This window comes from Sorex fumeus, unplaced genomic scaffold, assembly GCF_029834395.1.
Source record: "Sorex fumeus unplaced genomic scaffold, SorFum_2.1 ptg000008l, whole genome shotgun sequence".
Taxonomy (NCBI): Eukaryota; Metazoa; Chordata; class Mammalia; order Eulipotyphla; family Soricidae; genus Sorex; species Sorex fumeus.
Window position 1 is genome coordinate 14,203,753 of NW_026606065.1, and position 23,648 is coordinate 14,227,400.

Sequence of the window (23,648 nt, forward strand, 5' to 3'; positions counted from 1 at the left end):
TCAGATGTTGGTATTTCTAAACATGCTCCAGTATGAAATTCTGCGGCTCAGGAGTGATAGCACAGCGGTCGGGCGTTTGCCTTTCATGCAGCCAACATGGCCAACCCGAGTTCGATTCCTCCGCCCCTCTCGGAGAGCCCGGCAAACTACCGAGAGTATCTCGCCCGCACAGCAGAGCCTGGCAAGCTCCCCGTGATGTATTCAATATGCCAAACACAGTAACAAGAAGTCTCACGATGGAGATGTTACTGGACCCGCTCGAGCAAATCGATGAACAACGGGAGGACCGTGACTGTGATACATTGCTGCAATTGCATATCTTCCACCTAAATGCCGTTCTGTCTTGCCTATGTTAGCTTCTTACTCCACAGTTGTCCCTTACGTCACCCCTGCCCTTTTATATTCAGTTTACCATGTAGTTACAGGGGTAATTGGTCAAATAAAATCACATCAAGTCACTCTTTTGCTCAAAACTTTATAATGGCTCCCCACCTCACATACAGGAATGTTTTGTTCTTCTGCTAAGGTCTCTCTGAATAACTTCTCTAACTACAATAACAGCTTGCTGTTTTGTGTATATGCCAGGCCCCTACCTCCCCCTCAAACCTTTGAACTTACTGTTTTTTTCTGCTTGGATGATGGATTCTTGGCCTTGAGTGATTTTTTAAAAAAATTTTATTAGTGAAACACCATGAGGTACAGTTGTAGACTTACAAATTTTTGTGCTTGGATTTCAGTTATACAATGATCAAGTACCCATCTCTCCACCAGTGCAAAAATATGGAACGCTTCACGAATTTGCATGTCATCTTTGCGCAGGGGCCATGCTAATCTTCTCTGTATCGTTCCAATTTTAGTATGTGTGCTGCCGAAGTGAGCACTTGAGTGATTCTTGACCTTCCTGCTCACTATATCTACACTGTCTTTTCTAGGATGGGAGATGCGTGCTGAGAGTAGACTATAGATCGAACATGACTGCTACTCAATGCCTCTTTTGCAAACCACAGCACCCAAAAAAAGAGAGAGAACAAAAGGGAATGCCCTGCCACAGAGGCAGGGTGGGATGGGGGGATGGGGGGTGGGAGGGATACTGGGATCAGTGGTGGTAGAAAATGGGCACTAGTGGAGGGATAGGTATTTGATCATTGTATAACTGAAACCCAAGCAGAAAAATTTGTAAGTCTACAACTGTACCTCATGATGTTTCACTAATAAAATTTAAAAAATGAAAAACACAGCATAAATAAATAAATAAATAAACTCTCTTTTCCAGGTCTCTTCCTGAGAGGCAAAAAAGTACAGTTGAAATGACACCTGCACTTCTACGTTCATTGCTGCACTGTTCACAATAGCCAAAACCTGGGAAAAACCTGAGTGCCCAAGAACAGATGAATGGTTAAAGAGACTTTGGTACATCTACACAATGGAGTACTATGCAGCTGTTAGAAAAGATGAAGTCATGAAATTTACATACAAGTGGTTCTACGTGGAAAGTATCATGCTATGTGAAATGAGCCCCAAAGAGAGGGACATCCATAGAAGGACTGCACTCATCTGGGGAATATTAAGTAACAGAATGGGAGTCAAACACCCAAGAATAGTTGAGATAAGTACCAGATGGTCTGCTCCATAACTTGGAAGCTGGCAGCAGATGCTGAGGGAAAAGGCAGCTCAGATAGAGAAGGGAACACCAAGTAAAGGATGTTTGGAGGACTCACTTGGGATGGGAGATGCGTGCTGAAAGCAGACTATAGACTGAACACAATGGCCACTCAATACCTCTATTTCAAACTACAACACCCTAAAGGAAAGAGTGAGCAAAAAGGAATGCCCTGCCACAGAGGCGGGGTGGGGTGGGGGCATGGGATGGAGGTGGGAGGGCTACTGGGATCATTGGTGGTGAAGAATGGGCACTGTTGGAGGGATGGTTACTCGATCATTGTATAATTGAAACCCAAGCACAAAAGCCTACAACAGTATCTCATGGTGTTTCACTAATAAAATAAATAAATAAATAAAATAAACTCTCTCTTCTATCCCCCTTCTTTGTTTTCTCTTTTTTTCATAGCACTTAGACTAGCTAAAAAAGCATTTATGTTTATTCATTTGTTATCAGTATCTCACCTCTAGATGTTAAATGCTGAGGTTTGGTGTCTTGCTCACTGATGCATTGGCTATTATAAATAGCATTGCAATGAACATAGAAGTACAAGCATCTTTTTTGTTTACATGCATTTTTTAAAATTAATGTTTTAATGTTATTTTTCTGACATCTGGGAATAGAATTGCTGGATCACCTGGTAGCTTTATTTTAAATGTTTGATACATTTCCATAATGTTTTCCATCAAAAGTAATGAGTTTACAGTCCTACCAACAATGCATGAAGATTCCTTTTGATCCATTTCCCTGCCAGTTCTTGCTATTTTTAACAGTTTTGATACAGGCCATTCTCACAAGTGATATCTCATTGTCCTTTGATTTCTTTTCGCTGATAATCAGTGAGAGAGCATTTATCACATGCCTTGATCATTTTTATGTCTTCTCTGGTGACGTATCTGTTTAGTTTCCTTGGATTTTTGGGGGGACAGGTTTGCTTGAGCTTATGTTGTTGAGTTTTGTGAATTCCTTTTAGATCTTGGATTTTAATCCATTGTTAGATACAATATGCACAACTATTTATTCCAATTTAGTAGATTGTGTTTTTTTTCTGTTGTTTTATTGTTTTTCACTTTATTTTTAATTTTTTTAGCTGCTTGCATAGCGGTAGGGCGTTTGCCTTACAAGCGGCCAACATGGCCGACCCAAGTTCGATTCCTCTGCCCCTCTCGGAGAGCCTGGCAAGCTACTGAGAGTATCTCGCCCGCACGGCAGAGCCTGGTAAGCTCCCCGTGACGTATTCGATACACCAAACACAGTAACAACAAAATCTCCAATGGAGACGTTACTGGGCCTGCTCGAGCAAATAGACGATCAACGGGAGGGCCTTTACCTTTACCTTTTATTATTTATTTATTTATTTATATTTTATTTATTGAATCACCATGAGAACAGTCACAAAGCCTTTCAGTTTAAGTCTCGGTTGGTCATACAATGATCAAACACCTGTCCCTTAGCCAGTGCACATTTTCCACCACCAAGAACCCCAGTATACCCCCTCCCCACCCACCCCCCGCCTGTGTGGCAGATTTCCACTTTATTCTCTCTCGATGTTGATCACATTCAATATTACAACAAAAGACCCAACATTATTATTTGGAATTTTCTCCAACATTCAGACCTGCCAAAAAGGCATCATTAGATAATTAGTTTTCTATTGCTGATTATGAAGAGCATAAGATGTCGTGTGGCCGCAATAGTGGCCACGCAAATTTGGATTTCCGATGTTTTAGTAATAAGCCTAGAGGGATTACTGCCAAAAGCCCCTGGGTTCTGAGATTGGTTAGGGTGCCTCTGAGATCATGGTTGTTCAGTAGCTGGAGGAGACCTTTGCGGGTGGCAACCTGGGGCATTTTTATGGTTGGGGAGCAGGGCCGGTTCCAACCCCCATCCCACGAGGCCCCACGTGCCTCGTCAATGCAGTCTCATACTTGGCTATTCATTAGGCTCTAAAAGATGGAGGTCACCATGCTGCCGCTGTAAGGGGGAACAGGCAGAGGGACAAACATCCTTCCCCTCCCAGGGCAGCATAGCACCATAGTAAAATGCACAGTCCAGATGTATTTCGTTGAGTATTATATTTTGCTCAGATTTTCCCACTACTATTCAATCCTGTCTTTCAGGGACAAACGCTAGATCATTTACTTTCCATTGATGACTTTGCATATCAGGAAGTGTCGTGCAGCCACATAAGCGGCCACGTGGTTCGGAAGAATAGTCCTGGTACCCGAATACTGGAGCCATGCTTGTAGAAACTCATGGTTGCTGGGATTCCATCTGGAGAAGGCGTGTTTTTTACTTTAATGATAGTTTGTTTTACTGTTTAGAAGCTTCTTAGTCTGACCTAATTCCATTGATTTATTACTGTGTTTGTTTCCTTGCTATTTTGGAGTTGAATCTAGTGAGAAGTAATCTCTAGACTATGGTCACACAGTTCTGGGCTTGTCTGGAGAAGCTTTGTGGAGGGCAGACTTAAGAAGGTCTGGGGTCTCAGTAACAGAGCATTCCCAGGGCTGAATGGGAGTAAAGCAGACCATGAGGACCCATTGTATATTGGCTAATCTTTTCTGGGTGTCCACAGAATTCTTACTGACTGTAGAAGTACAACTTGCTAACAGTTACAAGTGAACTGGGAGAGGTAGGGTCTGTTTATCTGATAGACTTAGGTAATTTTGGTTTCTCAGCATCTATCAAGTTCAGCTAATAGGATAGGATGGGTTGAATTCACCTCAGAGACTTGTTTTCAGGGGCTGTTTCTATGAAGGTGAGATCGAATTTAGGATACCCGATCAAGTACCTGAGAAGTCAGAAAATGGCACCTGCATTTTACTCTGTTACTATGGAACCTGGGTTCCAACATGTGTCTATGTGTAAGGTTGTGAGAAGTAATGAAGAGGCAGGAGACATCTGATAGCTGATGACTCGAACCCCTCTTTATGTGTTATAGTTTTTTTTTTTTACTTCCTATTCCAGTGTTTTAAGCCCAGGTTTGCAGGACTGGGGTACTAGGTTCTCAGTAAAGGTAAAGGTAAAGGCCCTCCCGTTGATCGTCGATTTGCTCGAGCGGGCCCAGTAACGTCTCCATTGGAGACTTTGTCGTTACTGTGTCTGGCATATCGAATACTCTCGGTAGCTTGCCGGGCTCTCCGAGAGGGGCGGAGGAATCGAACTCGGGTTGGCCATGTTGGCCGCGTGTAAGGCGAACGCCCTACCCGCTGTGCTATCGCTCCAGCCCATTATAACTGCCTATTCCCCAGGGCAAAGAGCTATACTTTAGACATACTTTTCTGATTGCAGTACATTTGTTGCTTTGTGGTGGGCTTCTTTCTTGACAAGAGCACTCCCTCTGTCTCCTGTCCTTCTGGGGGCTTTCCTTCTCTCCCTGAGTGCAAACACTTTTAAGTATGTTTCTGTGTGGATAATAAAAGTTTTGGTACGATTTTGCTGTGATCTTAGAGGATGAAACAAGCAGTATTTCTCTATTCAGCAATCTTGGTTCCCTAGGTCCACTGATTTAAATGTCACTTTTAATTTGAAAAAAAAAATCCTTTCCAGAACTATTAAGACAGGTTATTGCATTCACCATAATTTACATGATGGAATATTGCAAGTAGTTTGTGTTGAACATTATATTTGCTTTTATTTTTTTGTATCAGCAGATAATGTACTGGTTTACTGGGTTACTTATTTGCTAATTACTAACTTGATCCTACCTTATCTCACTTAATCTCTTTCTATCAATAGTTTATTATAGTTTTTAACACAATGACTCTTAACTATCTTATAAACTGATTTTGATAGATTACTTTTTGAAATGATAGCTTTTAAAATACACAACAAGGAATCATTTCAGCTTTAAAGTAATTTTACTGAAATCTATCTGAGGTTTAATAACAAAAGCCAAAGTATTTAGGATATGACTTGAAAGTGTGGATTTATTTTATGTGACTATTCAATATTCAAGTCTTCAATAATGTATTTCTGTCTTCTTTATTTTAATGTCTTGGTTATTGGACCACACCTCTAGGATCATGTGATGATAGAGATCAAATCTGGGCCCTCCACACATAAAGAATGGGCTCTAATCATTGAGCAATCTCCCTAGCCCCGTCTTGTTTTTAGCATACTGAAATACTGGTCATTTCTTTTTAAAATTTGTTTCTATATGAAGTTATTTCTTGATTACAACGTAGCAGGTACCAGAATTATGTATTTAATCCTCATATGGTCCATTTAGCTTCACTGGTTTTCATTCCTGAAGCACTGCTACGAGGTCTTCTCTAGTCATTATGTAAATGCATGTTTAGGAGCCATATGGACCACTGTCTAAACTAATGGATGAATGAAAATCTTTAGTTTCTATGGAAAAATCAGTGGAAAACTCATCAGCCTACTAATATTGATTCAGTAGTGTGCACAAAAAAATTTGAAAAAATATACTTTATTTGATATTTTCGTTATTTGTATTTTATCCATCAAAAAGCTAAAAACGATTCTTTCCTTGATAGTTCCTGTGGATACTCTGAACTGTTCTCTAACAATTTAGGGTTTTTGTTTTATTTTTCAGAGCAGTCAGCTTTTTTTCTTTTTGACTTCACAATGATGACCTCTCAGATTTTTCTTCTGACTACTTTTAGTGAGTAAGGCACCATATCTTTAAGTATTTTAGAACTAAATGAGTTTATCTTATACTTTTAGAATGTTTTGGATTAGGACATGCTTTTGGAAAGCTTTGCGGTATCCGGCAAACTGATGAGTAAGTTTTTCACCATTCTTTTATTATTTTTTTGACAATGTTTTGAAAGAATTATTAGTATTGTGAAAAGTGGTTGGGAAAGTTCTGCTTTGATGTTAGAAATTATCATTGTATATTGAATAACTTAAGGTGGTTTGGAATGAGTCATTATGAAATTACAAGATGAATAATTATCTGATATTTCAACTTTAGTGCTCTTAACAGCAATTCTTAGAGCAGCTGTCATTCATTGTTTTCTATTTGTTCATTATTAATTTGTTGCAGTAGGAACACCCCAGATTTTAAGAGTGAGACGTGATAATTCTTGATAGTACTTCTACTTTAGTTAGTCTCCTATCAATTTTCTCACAGGGACACTGCGTATTTGATTAAGTTCATGTGAAAAAAAAAAAAAGCTCAGAACAGCTCATCTTTTGTTGAGAACTGAAACACGGTTGAAATTTTTCATTATCTAATTAATGCATCTTTCTCAATTAGCAAATTAGCAATGTTCAGGTGGATGATATCACCTTCCACTTAATTAAATAAGTGGGTATTGCATCTTACAATAATGCACTTCAATAAAATAAGTGAGCATTGCATTTTGCAATAGTTTTGTTTCAGAATTTGATAGTATTAGTTTGTAAGTGTTTACCTATGATCTCCATATAGTTACAGTTTGGTAAACTGGGTAACATTAGTCTTGTTTTTTCACTTATGATGTAATCTTTTTAAAGCCTTTCTTCGAACTTATATCAGTTAAAATATGTTTTAACTAATAAGCAAGCCAGAAATATAATATAAATTTTTCCCTTCTTTTCCCAAGAGTTTGAACTTAATATTCTTTATGTCCACTATTCTTGTAAGGGTACTGTTTCACTTAAACTGCTTTTAGGCAAGGACTGAATCTAAGTCTCTGCCATCTAGTGGTAGTATTAAAGAAATACTGGTCCCTGACACATCTTAAAAAGTCCAACTATGTCAACTCCAAAATAAATTAGAAAAAAATTAGTTTTTTGAGAATCATCTATACTGCTTTCCAGAAGGGCTGAACCAGTCGGCATTCCCACCAACAGTGAAGGAGTGTCCCTTTCTCACCACATCCGCACCAGCACCGGTTGCTTTTGTTCTTGTGGATATGGGCCAGTCTCTGTGGTGTGAGGTGATACCTCATTGTGGTTTTGATCTGCATCTCCCTGATGAGTAATGATGTGGAACATTTTCTCATGTGTCTTTTAGCCATTTGGATTTCTTCTTTGTCAAAGTTTCTATTCATTTCATCTCCCCATTTTTTGATGGGGTTGAATGATTTCTTTTTGTGGAGTTGAACCAGTATTTTGTATATCCTTGAAATTAACCCCTTATCAGATGTGTAGTTGGCGAATATCCTTTCCCATTCAGTTGACTGTCTTTGTATTTTGGTCACTGTTTCTTTTGAGGTGCAGAAGCTTCTTAGTTTAAGATAGTCCCATTTATCTATCTCTGTTTTCACTTGCTTGGCCAGCGGTGTGACATCTTTGAAGACACTATTAGCTTCTATGTCATGAAGGGTTTTGCCAACATTTTCCTCAATGTATCTTATAGATTCCAGTCTGATGTTGAGGTCTTTAATCCACTTAGATCTTACTTTTGTACATGAGTTAGGCAGAGATCTGAGCCCATTTTTTTGCATATAGCCGTCCAGTTTTGCCAGCATAATTTGTTAAAGAGGCTTTCCCTGCTCCACTTCACTTTTCTTGCCCCCTTATCGAAGATTAGATGCTCGTATACTTGGGGGGGACGTCAGTATATTCAACCCTGTTCCATTGGTCTACAGCTCTGCCTTTGTTCCAGTACCATGCTGTTTTAATTATTACTGCCTTGTAGTAGAGTTTGAAGTTAGGGAGGTTGATTCCTCCCATTTTCTTTTTCCCTAGAATTGCTTTAGCTATTCGTGGGGCTTATTGTTCCATATGAATTTCAGGAGTGTTTGTTCCAATTCTTTAAAGAATGTCATGGGTATCCTAATAGGGGTTGCGTTGAATTTATACAGTGCTTTGGGAAGTATTGCCATTTTGACAATGTTAATTCTCCCGATCCATGAACAGGGCTTCCATTTGACCCAGCAATACCACTCCTGGGAATATATCCCAGAGAGGCAAAAAAGTGTAGCCGAAGTGACATCTGCAATTGTCTGTTTATTGCAGCACTCTTTACAATAGCGAGAATCTGGAAAAAACCTGAATGCCCGAGAACAGATGACTGGTTGAAGAAACTCTGGCACATTTACACAATGGAGTACTATGTAGCTGTTAGGAAAGACGAAGTCATGAAGTTTACATACAAGTGGTAATACATGGAAAGTATCATGTTAAGCGAAATTGATGTCGGTGGGCCCCACGGGTGACTTATGTGAAGTGGGGAGGAGAAAGACAGCCACTTTCTCCTCACCCGCCTCTGCCACCCGGAACCCTGGGTAGGCTAGGACCGGTAAAGTCTGCAGTGAGCACCTGCTCGGCACGGGCCTGAGCCCCGCCAGCCCCACGAGGTGGCCGTCAAGCCACACCTGAAGTCCGCTTGATCTTCTCGGCACGGGAGTTAATCCCCGCCACCCGATTGCTCGGGGAGCCACGGACTCAAGCTGGGGCGAGAATTTGCTCTTTGCAGGAAAGGAGAGACCAGTCCCAAGCCTTACCCGAGGTTTCTGGGGTTCTTGTCTCGCTCGCAGAAAAGAATTTCAGGAGTAGACGAGCAGTGAAGTAACAGGTTTTATTTGGAGGCTTTTGGAGAGGGAGAGAAAGGGATAAGCAGATAGTAAGAGAGAGAGAGAGAGAGAGAGAGAGAGAGAGAGAGAGAGAGAGAGAGAGTAACGCGTCCAGAGGGAACGCGGGCTTCTCCGAGGGTGGAGAGAGCGCCAAGTGGGCTCTCGAGCTGGTTCTTATAGATCCTTCTGACTCAGAATGTTCTGGAATCTCCTTGGGGCTGAGTCGCTGGAGTCAACCGGATAGGAAGCGGGTTCGAGAGTCATCTGACTTGGAATGTCCTGGGATCTCCTTGGGGCTGGGTCGCTGGAGTCAACCGGATAGGAAGCGGGTTCGAGAGTCATCTGACTTGGAATGTCCTGGGATCTCCTTGGGGCTGGGTCGCTGGAGTCAACCGGATAGAAAAGCGGGTTTTGGAAAGGAGGAATTTCATGGGGAGGAGGCCCATATCTTCAGGGTCTGGGGATGGTCTTATCAAGTCCTTATTCTCTGTCTCCACAGGGTGGGTTGGTCCTAGAATTCTTCTATGAGACTTTGTTTCATTGCAGAGAGCCTTTCCCTATCTACCTGCCTACATCAAAATGACTCAGAAAGAAAGGGATAGACATAGAAAGATTGCATTCATCTGGGGAACATAAAGTAACAAAATAGGAAACTAATACCCAAGTATGGCAGAGATTAGTACCAGGAATTTTACTCAATGACCCGGAGGACAACCACACATGTTAGAGGAAGGGGGAGCTCAGAAAGAGAAGGGAACACCAAATAAAGGGTGTTGGGAGGATCCGCCCATGATGGGAGAGCATGCTTAGGGTAGACTGTTGACCAAGCATGATTGCCACTCAATGCCTCTTTTGCTGACCATGGCACTCAAAAGGAGAGAGAGGGAAATGCCCTGCCACAGAGGCAGGGTGGGATGGGGGCTGGTGGGGGGAGGGGATGCTGGGATCCGTGGTGGTGGGAAATGCGCACTGGTGGAGGGATGGGTGTTTGATCATTGTATAATCGAAACCCAAGCACAAAAATGTGTAAGTCTACAACTGTACCTCATGGTGCCTCACTATTAAAAAATAAATAAATAAATAAATAAATAAAAATTAAAAATAAAGTTTTATTATCTACAGGTAAGACATGATGAATACCACAATGAAACTCAACTACAAAACTAAATTTAGTGCAGTTTATTTTTAATTATTTGCTTATTTTTGCTTTTTGGGGGTGATGCTTAGGAGTTATTTCTAGCTCTGCAGGAATTACTCCTGGCTGTGCTCAGGGGATCATATGGAACATCTAGTATTAAACCTGGGTTGGCTGCATTCAAGACAAGAAACATACCCACTAAACTATCATCTATCTCTCCATCCCATGCAATATATTTTATTTTACTTTTATTTTTTTGGGCCACACCCTGCCGTGCTCAGGGCTTGCTCCTGGCTCTGAGCTCAGGATTCCTCCTTGTGTTGCTCAGAGGACCATATTAGGCACCAGGGATTGAACCTGCATTGGCCACGTTTGTGTAATATATTTTAGATACCAGAGTTGAAAACTTTTTAAGGAAATGAATCATCCTAGATTAAATTGTATTAAATTATTTGAATTTCTTTATTTACATATGTTAAAATCATATAGCAATCAGTCATCACAAATTTATTTCATTGATGTGTTTTATGAAAATTCCATTTGCTAAGTTCTGACCCACCACCAGCAAATTATTATTAATATTTAGGGGTTTTGGGGCCACTCCAGTGGTTCTCAGGTTTACTTCTGGCTCTGTGCTCGGGGATCACTCTTAACAGTGCTCAGGAAACCAACCTCAGGGGTGCCAGGGATCAAACCCAAGTCGGCTTTGTGCAAGGCAAGGGTCCTGCCTACTGTAATTGGTTCTGGCCTCCAACAAATTACTGACTACTCTTTATTCTTCTTCTTTGCTTCAAAATTCTGAAAAACGTATTTACATAAAAATTTGAATTTATAAGTTTTGATTTTTGAAAAAATTGACAAATATAAAATATGGAAATTTAAGGATATTGTATTTATAATTTAAGTCACTTATAACTGAAGCAAATTAGATTTAACAAAAACATCGCAGTATAATTGAAGATATTTGTTCATTTTGTCAGTAACAAACTACTGTTGATGATGTCTGTGTATTGTCAATTATAGGGAAGGCATTTTAAATTTGTGATAGATGTATTACATTATGTATAATAAGTTATTCTTATTTCAGAGTGACCTACTTTCATAAAATTGATAGCCTAGGGGTTGGGGTGATAACACAGCAGGTAAGGCACTTGCCTTGCACATGACCAACTTGAGTTCCATTCTTGGCACCTCAAATGGTTCCTCAAGAGAAATCCATGAGTGCAGAGCAAGGAGTAAGCCCTGAATACTTCTGGGTGTGACCCCAAAACAAATTAAAAAAAAGATGCTTCTTTTTTTTTTCTTTTTGGTCACACCTGGGGATGCACAGGAGTTACTTTGCACTCAGGGATTACTCCTGCTTGGGGAACCATATGGGATGCTGGGAATCAAACCCCGTTTGGCCATGTGCAAGGCAAATGCCCTACCCACTGTACTATCACTCCAGCCCCTCTTTAAAAAAATTTTGTATTATTATTATTTTTTAATGCTTGCATCTTTTAAGTGAAAAATGCCCCAGATTAATTTCAAAAGTAAAATGAAGTATAATTACTTTAAATAAAAGTGAGGTGATTTGCTCACATTGTGGATTCTCTTGGCTTCAGAGTAAATGTTAATTTACTTTTAGAAAAGCCATGTCAGACACATAGGCAATAAACTCAGTAATAACTTGGTAAGGATTTTAATAAATCCTGCTTTCGGATGCTCAGCAACAACATTTATATTCAAATGAACCAAAATCTTATTATTATGGATGAATTAAGAGGATAAGCTTGGGACTTAATCCTTAATAGATCTTGCAGTTTAGACCTGACATTAGTAGTCTGAGTCATCCCATCACACTAGAAAAAGATAAATAAGCATGCCTATATATTTGTAAATCATAAAATTTTTCAGTCTTAATAGGATTATACAGGAGATGGGTGCCAATGATAATGAAAACAACAGGGTGCACATCCTCTTTTGCGTAAGTGCTTCTATGTTCTAATATTAGTATTTTCCACAGTGCTAAAGTTATCAACTGCTAGATATTTAGGACTGGAATGAAGCTAAAATAAGTCACTCAGTCCATTCTCAATATTTCTGGGCCCAACAGCATTCTAGGAGGTAAGAATCATCTATTTTCTGTTGGAAAATCTCAGCTTAAAACTACATGAACTGGATTGAGGCTGTCATAGCAGCAAACGCTTTGCCAAATATACAGACCCAGACAATACCCTACTTAACCCATCATCTTGGTTTGTGAATACATTTCTTTCTTCTTGAATGTGAGTAAGCATAATTGCTCCAGTTTTGAGGAATTGCCATATAAATTGCCATTTACTGGACATTCACATGGGAGTCAATAGTTTTTCTCAGAAAGACCTATACAAGTTTCCTCTTAGAGGCCTACCTCTTACATTCTAGCCATTAAAATTCCAAAGCCTGACAATTAGTGAGACCATTAACGCCAGCTTAGAGCTCTGTTTAAATAAGGACCACAAAAAGAAAAACCTAAGAATAAGTAGGGAGGCAGAAAAAATGAAATTTTAGATCTTATATGGAAATCTATAAATTCCATTGAGGATATTGTTTGGATATTTGCAAGGGTGTGGTTTTTTTCCCTTTGGGGTGAATATGGAATAAAAGAGGCAGAAGCAATTAAATCAGTCTCTTTGATTTCCGTTGATGAGAAAGAAGAAAATTCAAGAATGGATCTACAAGCTATGAAGAACCCAGGAGAGAACGTTATCTCTGAGGACAAAACAGAGTACAATGTAAGACAAGTTGTCAATAGATCACAAAAACAGGCATAAGGGAAAGAACAGGGTATGAGCAAGAAATATCTTGTCTTTATCCAAAGGGTGGGTCACTAGTGTCAATACCAATTCATGTCAGAAGGGGACAGCAGAGAGCTACCAGGGTTGCCAGATTGAATCAAAGTCAATCTATAGTATTTAAAGATCATACTTGAAGAGAGAAGACAGAAGGAAAGCCAAAAAATCAGGGAAAGACCTGCAGAGACAGAGGCCAGCATGCTTCTATAGGCTTGGAATGACTTTTCGAGCATAGCTGGACAACCACAAATGGTTCAAGTGCAAAGAGAGACACAGATGTAGTGCTTTATCCAGAATTATTATTAACAGCCACATTAAGGGTGCAATTCACTTTATTAGTGGCGTATGAACTGCTGCCTCTCTGTCGGTTGTGAATATCGGTTGCTCTCTTCTCAGTACTGTCTCTGGGTGTCACACTTAACACTGATTGCTACACAAGTGCTGTTGAATTTCTACTCAGAAGCAAGATTTGCTGATTAAAGCACTTCAGAAAGCATTGCTTCATTGGTTGTTGTTCACGCTCTTGTCATTCTTGTCCCTGGAAGAGTGAAGGGTACCTCCATTGGGACCAAGGCCAAATTAAAGCAAGGGAATCAAGTTAGGTAGGAGCAGGTTCGTGTTGCTGTGTGAAGGTAGATTTAGTCTCTGTAAGAATTTTGATGCCTGTAATATTTTTCTTGACAGGAGTAGGTGGGAACATAAATGAAAAAAAGCCTTACTTTTTTTAATATTATAGGTTAGTGGTGGACACATAAAAGGTCATTAGACTCTCTTTTAACTAATTTTATATCTGTTTGCAGTTTCCAAAATAAAATAAAACCAATAAAACTCCTTGAAGACCATCCATGAATCTGCAGTTGATATGTTAGAAATGATGCTTAAAGGAGATGTTTAGAATAATCTTATAAAGTTGAGACTCCGAGAGATAGAGGATCAGGGCAAAAAATACAGTGATTACAGTGTGACTGAAATAAATTGGTAGATACCAAAGAGTTTGGAAGGGGAATATAAAGAGACTGGATTACTCTATGAAGTAAAAACTCATAAATTTTCTATGCTCTTGAGATAAAATCCTTGAAAAAGTTGAAGTTTTATTTGTTGATGAAACAGTGCAAATCATCAATTTTTTGGGTGAGGTCTGGTCTACTAAACTGTGATCAGGACTTACGCCTGGTTCTGTGTTTCTAATGATGCTTGGTGGGCCATATGCAGCCCCGGGGATTGAACTGGAAAGGAAGTGCTCTACCTCTATACTATCTCTCTGGCCCCACAACACCTTTTTTTTAAGAAGGTTATGGCACATGTCAAATGAATCGATATTTCCAATTATATTAGCTCATTTGTTGGAAATAAGTTTCTATACCTAATTATTGTCTGACTTGACCAGAGTTAATTTAGGAATTTAGTGCAAGAGAATAGAACTTGCAGGAATATTTTGCAATTTATTTGCAACTAGTGACTTGACTCCCTGATTTAATGCTGTCCAGCCTTTTTAATACAAAGAACAAAATTACATTTTTCCAGTCTATTTTTTCCCCTCCAATGAAGTGGTATTTTTTATTTGGTCTGGTGCTCAAACCCAACAAAAATACCTTTCTTCCAGAATTTTTTAAATGTTGGATGATCTCATTCACTGGCATTACATAGAAATACAGAACAAAGGAACAGACAATATTGAATGAAAACAAACTTTTATTTAAAAAAAATTGGGGGATGGGGATTGGACCACACCTGGCAGTGCTCGGGGGTTACTACTGACTCTGAGCTCAGGGATTACTCCTGGTGGGCTTGGGGGACCATATATGGTATGAGAATTCAAAAGAACAAATCTTTAACCATGGAATACAAAACAAATTACCAAGCAGTGTAGGGGAGAGTTGGGAAAAAGGAGTCAGGGACTAGCGGTGACAAGAGGATGGTGGTGAAGGGTCTTGGGCACTTTGGTGATGGTGGGATACAGTGAATTTGTATATCAGTACCATAAACTTTAATGTTATTTTAACCATGTTACCTAAACTATAATTAAAAAAATCTTTCAATTAACAGCAACACCAAAAAACTACCCTGGGGCTGGAGACTTAGTACAGTGGATAGAGTGTTATTTTGTACACGACTGACCTGGGTTTGATCTCCTACAACCTACCTATTCCCCAGGACTCAGCCAGGAGTGATACCTGAGTACAGAGATAGGAGTAGACCCTGAGCATTACCATGTGTGGCCTGAAAACAAGACAAAACAAAATAAAACAACATCCCTACAAAACTACCTTTCTGTAAAATCTGTGCATAATTCTGTTGAACTGTCATTGAGTTTGGTTGGTAAGCACTACCATATATCACAATTTCTAGTCTTAATTTATGGTAATGCTAGAGAAAATGGAACATAAATTGCCTAGTAGTGCATTAAAAACGTGTAATATTTGAAATATATGTGTTAGCATAAATGACTGGGCATTAATTGTGGTTGATGGGCATGAAGCTAAATGAATATGTGAGAAAAGATTAATCCAGGCATAGCCACTTGATACTTCCTTTGATTGCAACACCATTATTAGAAGGTTAGCAAAGCTATCCTATTTTGCTATTGTTAGGTTTTCTGCAACTTTTAATCATTTTTACCCTCTGATTTATTTCTCTTCTCATTTTATTTTTATTTGCTGCTGCTGGCAAGATTTGTTTCCTTGTTTCATAATAATTCATTTGTCTTCATACATGCTGATTCATCTATTACCCTCTTTTGTTTACATTGCATTTTTTTTTATAATTGGCCCCTCTAACCTGGTGTGCAAATCCCTTCATATGGTTTCACTATTATTTTATGCAATCACCCTCTCTTTCTCCAGAATTTCTTCAGTGTAGTCTAGTCCTTTTTGCTTCTACTCCCAATCTATCTTTGTATTAAATAGGATGCATGATAGATCATGCCATGATAACAAATAAACACTGAGCTTCCTCTCCAGGATCTAGTAAAATGGGGATGCAATGCACTCTGCATCAGTTTGATTCACTTCACATCCGGGACCTGCTTTCCTCTCAGTGGCAAACCAACTTATACAGCTCAATGTAAGGGGAGAGTGGAACCCCTTGATTTAGCCATACAACTGACCAGGTGTACCTCTGAAATATCCTTGATTTTTGCTTTTTTGTTTGTTTGTTTAATTTTGGGCCATGCCCAGCGATGCTCAGGTGTTCTTCCTGGCTCTGTTCTCAGGAATTGGTGATGCTCATGGAACCATATGAGATGCAGGCATTGGACCTGCATTGGCAGTGTACAAGGCAAGTGGATTACCCACTGTACTATCCAAAAGAAACACCGAATTTCGCTTTACATTCCATCGGTGAGATCTAGTCAGTATACCCCCTATTGATGCCCAAGTAGTAGGAATTGTGAACAAGCACACGAATGGGGTCTCAACCCTGTCCCCAGAACATCAATATTGGGTTTCTGATCCCACATCTTTGAAAGAGTGAAGTTGCCAATTGTAAGCTGGGTATCTTTAAATTCTTCAGGCTGTGTGTGGTCAGTGTTATAGAAGGACAGCATATAGATACTAACTGAATATAAAATTTGAAAATTTAATCTTTCTAGATTGTGCTGGATATTTCTATTTTGGGTCTCCCAAGAAGTGTTCAAAAATTCTAGGCCACTTCTGATGAGAGTTGGCCAACCAGGTCCGACTGCTACTTAGGCCCTCCGTGGGTAGGGACCACCAGAGACACTTGGGAAATGCCTGGAGTGCCTGAGAAACTCTGGGACTACACTGAGTGGAGCTCTGGAGGTCACGTGATAACGGGTTTGAACTCAGGTGCCTGCATTCTGTCCCCTGACTTATTCCCTCAGCATCTGTACTGTATTTTTTAAATATTAATTTTTTACTTTTATTAAACCCCCATGAGATAGAGCATTTCAAAGCTGTTCATGATTGGGTTTCAGTCATACAAAGTTCCAACACCCATCCCTTCACCAGTATAATTTCCTAACACCAGTAACCCCAATTTCCCTTCTAGCCCCCAAATCACCCACCACCCCTGCCTGCCTCTATGGCAGGCACCTCTCCTCTCTCTCTCTCTTTCTCTCTCTCTCTCTCACCTTAGAGATTATGGTTTGCAATACAGGTGCTGAAAGTTTAGCCTGTATATCCCATCAGGTACTTTCATCTGGACTGTATTTTTAAAGATTCAACGTCTCCACAAAACTATGGGCTCTGTCTGATAGGCCATTAAGGGTTAGAAAATGGGAGTTTGGCAAATTTGAAAATAGAAACTACAAAAGAAAGAAAATCATTTCATGTTCCACCTTGCAGCGTTCAAGCCTGTCGAACATATAACACTTGGGCTTGATTTAGAGAATAACATAATTAGATATGCACAACACTATCTAACTCTTTATAGTTAAGTATAAGCTACATGAAGAAGCCAACACGAATGAAGTTATGCTTTTGTCTTTGAATAGGCTTTTACTTCAGTTTAGATAGCAAAAAGGGGATTTAATCACATTTTAAATTAAATTCAAAGATAGGTCTTCTAAAAATAATTGAAGTTTGGTGAATGCCTTTCTGCTAAGAGTGCTGTGAAACTCATAATTAGATTAATGTGTTTAATTCCCCAGGAGTATTGCAGTGAGTGTGAATCAGCCCTAATAATAAAGTACATCACATCTAAACAAAGTAAATGCCCTTGAATGGGCCTGGAAATGACCTCCTGAGTGGAGTTTTCAAATTCTCATAAATTCAAACACACGTTTTTAGCTTCTAGGGAATTTAGTGTGAATTATGATTCAGAAAGAGTTTAATTAATAATGCATGCCCATGGATAATTAAGAAGAATTTGTCCTTTATGAAAAGAATACTTTAGGTATGAATAGCACATGTTAGATAATATGCAGAGGGCTAGAATGTACCTGCCATGTCATCTCAACCCGCTCTCCTTGTAAGTCATTCTTTTGTAGTTTGAAATCTGTTCTTTTTAAAGACCTTTAGAGTAAAAGATCTCAACTTTCCACAGTTTAATCATCCTCTGGGCCAAAATGAAGTTGCAAACTTATTAAGGGTCTCTCCAGTCGATATCAGGAAATCCAAGCACTCCACCAAGAGGACAGGAAAGCTCAGCACATGGACGAGAGGACACGATTCTGCTCTGGCCCTGTGATACACAGGATACCTGGGTTACCCCCAGTGATTCAGGGGGAACAACCCAGTGTACTTGGGGGACCACATAATACCAGGAAAAGGACCTGGGTCGGCTCATGCCAGGTGTGTGCCCTAATCGCTGTACTATCTCCTGGCCCTGTTAGATATTTCCAAAAGCCCACATCTACTGTGTTCTTAATTGCTTTTCTTACTTTTAACTCAGTTGTTGATTTCTTCAGACAAGAATATTTTAAGTGCCCTTTTCTTTCTGGCAGATATCCTCCTTCCCCCTTTTTCCTTATGAAATGGTGAGTTGTTGGAATCTAAAATAATGTTGGAATTGAATAGGTATTTATTGCACAACTTTAAAATTAGAAGGACTCTACAGGGACATCTATGGCACCACCTAATTTCACAGGGTCTAAAGGAGTCTGACAGTTCACTTGATTTATAGCAAAGGTGGGACTCAATCAATTTTCAGACCAGCATTTGTCTTAACATAATTTCTCCATTGTGAAATCCTCATGATATACGTAGAGTGGATGGAATGCCTGATTTCAAACTGAAGCATATAGATTAATAACAATAGATGAAAAATACAATGTAAAAAATACTTAGAAGGTATAATTAAAGTAAAATCTAAATGATTGCTTATAATTATACATTAACTTTTTATTTAATTATTAACTGTAGACTCACTAAAGTATATACTCCCCAGCAAAGCTCCAAAATATAACATATTTCTTAAATCATATTTTGATAACAAGCATGTGTTTGTTTCCCCCAAGACATTTGTAATCTGCCGACACATAGTTACTCTCTAAGTATTTTCTCTAATACTATATTAGTAATTTTCCAGATGATCTCCAAGTTTGAATTTTGTGAATTTTATGAACTTCTCTTTTACATAAAGTTATTCTTACAAGTAATACTGAGATGTATATGTTTCCAAATGCCATAGAAAGCTTTATTTTATTGCTCTCTTGAATTTTTGATACTATTTAAAAGTATCCTTTTACTTCAATATATACTAATTTCACTGTAAAATAGACTCATAGTTCAATGAGACACTTATAAACAGAGTGAGTATTGATTCAAGTGTCCATTGATGTTTTAGTGATGCCTCATTCAACCTACAGTTGGTCCAGTTTGGAGTTGGAAATAACTGAAATTATCACTGACAAAGATTGGCATTGTTTCTTATTCAGATTTCTTGAGGAATAAAGGGAGTTTATTTTCCTACACAGACTCTATCTGGCTATCACCAAAAAGGCCCAGTCACCAATACCATTTTTGGGGGGGCTCACACCCGGCAATGCACAGGGGTTACTTCTGGCTCTGCACTCAGGAATTACTCCTGGCGGTGCTTAGGGGATCATGAGCACCCGTGTCGGCTGCATGCAAGACAAATGCCCTAACCACTGTGCTATTGCTCCAGTACCTCTGATACCATTTATAAAGAGCTTTTTAGGCTCCTTATAGGTTACACTGCTCTTAGGAAGCATTTTAACACAACGGTTGCTAATATGTACAGTAATTGGTAGAGTGATTATGCAATTTCTTTTAAGATGGATATAGACTTTGACTAAATGTTTCTGTGACCCCCCTTCCTCTCATACAACCTAATCAAACTCGCTCACTTCTGTTCTTGTTCTCTGTTTGTGCTTACGACCCATTCATTTTTGTCCAGTTCTGAGAATGGGTCACTCAGAGGTCCTGCTTCTATTTTCCCTACTTCTGCCTCTAACTCTGCTGCTTCAACTTCATAAAAGAGAAATGAATTTTTTCACAGCTCTGGAGTCTGTGAATTGGGTATCAGGATGTCAGCACAGCTGCGTTCTGAGACCTCTCTTGGCTCACAGATGGCAGCATTCTTATACAGTGCTGCCAGGGAGGACGGAGAGAAGCACCATGGTATCTCATCTGATAGAGCTGTTCGTCCTGTGAGCTTCACTATCAGGGCCCCAAGTTCATGACCTTGCCTTGAGCCAGCAACTTCCCAAAGGCTGGTAACTTCAAAAAACTGTTCCATGTGGGCTGGGTTTTAATCTATGGATTTGGAGTTGACACAGTCTAGCCCATACCAGTGATATTGGTGAACATTTGCAGAGTATTTGCTAATTTATAAAATATGTTTTCTATGCAGAACTCTAGCCTAAGAAATACTTGTGCACAGACACATATTGTGCTGATGAGTGATCTCACACTAGTAACAAAGCCAGGCTTAAATGAAGAGCAACCAACATGTAGTCATAACCTGAAAGATGACTTTATAAAATGTCTCTAAGCTCTCTCACACTTTCCACACAATTGTCCTCAAAGATAACTTTGAAAGAAGTGTGGCAATAAGAAGTGGAACCCTGTTTAGAGGTCATATTTTGACTCTTTTTTAAAAAAGTTATTGAGAGAGCAACACTATAGGATGGAACCTATACAACAAAATAGCATGTCAAATCTTTTGAAAAGCTCTCCCTGAATTTATCCCACCCTACTTGCCTCATTAATACCAGCTTGTCCTTCAGACTTCAACCAAGAAGCTATTGATTGTGGAGGCCTCCGTTATTTCCTATCCCTTTCATTGTAAAGAAGAAGAAATGAAACCCAGAGAGATAAATTTATTTTCAGGAGACTGACTAGCTCTCTGCCACCAGAGATAGGATGAGAATATTTGCCTCCTGATTTAGCCCAGGGTTTTCTTTCAGCACACAACTCTGATTTTCTGGAACCCAAACTCATCACTTATGACTCAAGGGAGAAATTCACAAGAGTCCTATAGTCTTTTGATGTAGCTAATTTTGGAGGGGTGCTGTTTAGATCTGGAATCTGTGAATCAATCCTTTAAAAAGCAGCAGGACGTTTTTAGAGGATTTTCTAATTTTCTAACACACGACACAAACGAAAAATTTCAAATTAGTCCTGTAAAAGATCAGGTTACTTAAAATGACCTTTGGATTATAATATACTGAAGATATGGAGGTATTATTTTATACTCTTAGAAAAGCACAGAGGATTAATTTCATAACAACTCTCTTGTGTATATGCCATCAAAGCAAATTATCACAGACTTAGCAGTATAAAATAACACATTAGAAAATTTTCACAGTTAATGTGGGTCTAACGTTCAGTAGGCTCAGCTGGCTTTCTGCTCTGGGGTCGGGGATCACAAGGCTGGTGTAAGGCGTCAGCCAGCCTGGGATTTTTTTTTTCTCCTGGCATTTCTCAGGAGAAATATACTTCCAGACCCATTCATGCTGTTGACAGAATTTGTCCCATGTGGCTATCTTACTGAGGTCTTCCAGTTCCATTTGAATGACTGGTTGGATGCTCTCTGCTTCAAAATAACACCTGCATTCCCTAATTTGTTTGCCTTGTTTCTACATTCTTGAAAGCTAGCAACACAAGGTCCAGTTTTTCTCATAATTTTTCCTCTCTCATCTCTTTCTTATTGCCTCTCTCTAATAAACTTTTTTGCTCTTTTCAAACTCACGAGTGATTATATCGAGTACATTTGGGTAATTCAGGACACTATCCCTATTTTAATGTTAATAACCATAATCATGAGGTTGAGGTTGGAGTGATAGCACAGCGGGTAGGGCGTTTGCCTTGCATGCGGCCGACCCAGGTTCGATTCCCAGCATCCCATATGGTACCCTGAGCACCGCCAGGAGTAATTTCTAAGTGCAGAGCCAGGAGTAACCCCTGTGCATCTCCGGGTAAAAACAAAAACAAAACCCCAAAAAATACAGTCACTTTGACAAAGTGATAATACCTTTTATTTTCTCCATAAAGCAACATTGTTCTGGGCTGTAGGGCATGGAAATCTTTGAAATTACATCATTATGCCATCCAGTCTACCAATTTCTGACCTCAAAGATTCTTATACAGCCCATATAACAATAACTTAATATTGTTCCAAGATCCCCAAAGATTTTATTCCGCTATGGCATTAAAGTTTCAAAATCTCATAAATTTCATCACTTCTAAAGCCTCCAACATAATCTCCTAATTCATTTAAATAAGACATGTGTGAGACTCTGGGTACAACCCTTCCCAGTGCTAAATTCCTCTGTCTTTGGGCCTGTCAAGTAAGAAAAAAAAATTTCTCTAGATGTTTGATGTGACAGGTCTTGAATAACACTCATAGACATTCTGGTTAAAAAAAAATAAGCAAGGAGCAGGGATGTAGCCTTTAGTAGAGCACTTATTATATGTGTGAGTCCTGAGTTCAATATCCTCAGCATTGAAAACATAACACTGTAACACTGTCCTCCCATTGTTCATAGATTTGCTCCAGCGGGTACAAGTAACATCTCACAACAAATTGTGAGATTTGTTGTTACTGTTTTTGGCATATTGAATACGTCATGAGTAGTTTGCCAGGCTTTGCCCGGCGGGCAAGATACTCTCGGTAGCTTTCTGGGCTCTCCAAGAGGGGCAGAGGAATTGAATCCAGGTCAACTGAATGCAAGGCAAACACCCTGCCTGCTGTGCTATCGCTCTAGCTCTCACTGAAAACACAAATAAATAAAATAAAATGGAATAAGGAAAAAAAAAAGAAACACTGGTTCTAAATCATTGGATTCCAGCCACACAAATGCCGTTCAATTTTGAAACTCAGGCAAATATTCTCTCTGGGTTTTGGCTACACCCTCTGGGCAGTTGGCTCCCTTGTCTGAGTCGAGGTTACTTTTTTTGTGAAAGGTAGAATGTGTTTATAACTAGGTAGTTTTATTTGGGGTCTACTGTCTGCAGTAGACTTGTGGAGTCTTATGGGCTATTTTCATTTTCTACTCCCTCTGTGGGCTAGAGCGATAGCACAGTGGGTAGGGCGTTTGCCTTGCACGCACCTGACCCGGGTTGATTCTTCCCTCCCTCTCGGAGAGCACGGCAAGCTACTGAGAATATCTCACCCTTAAGGCAAAGCCTGGCAAGCTACCCATGATTTATTCGATATGCCAAACACAGTAACAGTGTCACAATGGAGATGTTACTTGGCCCACTAGAGCAAATCAATGAACAACTGGAGGACCATGACAGTGACAGTGACAGTGACTCCATCTGTACGTTTCACTCCTACTTAGCAGTATTTCTGTTGTTGAAATATTTACAAGAACTTTGTGGGTCTCCCATGTATATCACAGGATACAGATTACCTTTCTGAGGTGATCTCAGCTTTGTTTATAAGATTACCTGGGGCTGAAGAAATCTACGAGTCATTGAGTCACATCTTTAGTTTTGTCAAATAGCCTTTTGTGTGACTGACTATTCTGACCTTTTGACCTAATAAAGCATGAAAAATTTTTTCACATACACCTGGAATTTTTTCTGGAACATATTTTCCTGAGAGTAAATCAGTCTCTCTCTCTCTCTCTCTCTCTCTCTCTCTCTCTCTCTCTCTCTCTCTCTCTCTCTCCCCCTCCCTCTCTCTCT

The 23,648-nt window shown here is 39.5% G+C and overlaps 1 non-coding gene across 1 annotated transcript; it reads right to left on the reverse strand.

The window, feature by feature from the left end:
* Positions 1 to 774: 774 nt before the first annotated feature.
* Positions 775 to 881, reverse strand: LOC130019431 (U6 spliceosomal RNA). Its single transcript, XR_008791761.1, has one exon. It is a non-coding gene; the product is annotated as a U6 spliceosomal RNA (small nuclear RNA).
* Positions 882 to 23,648: the final 22,767 nt, after the last annotated feature.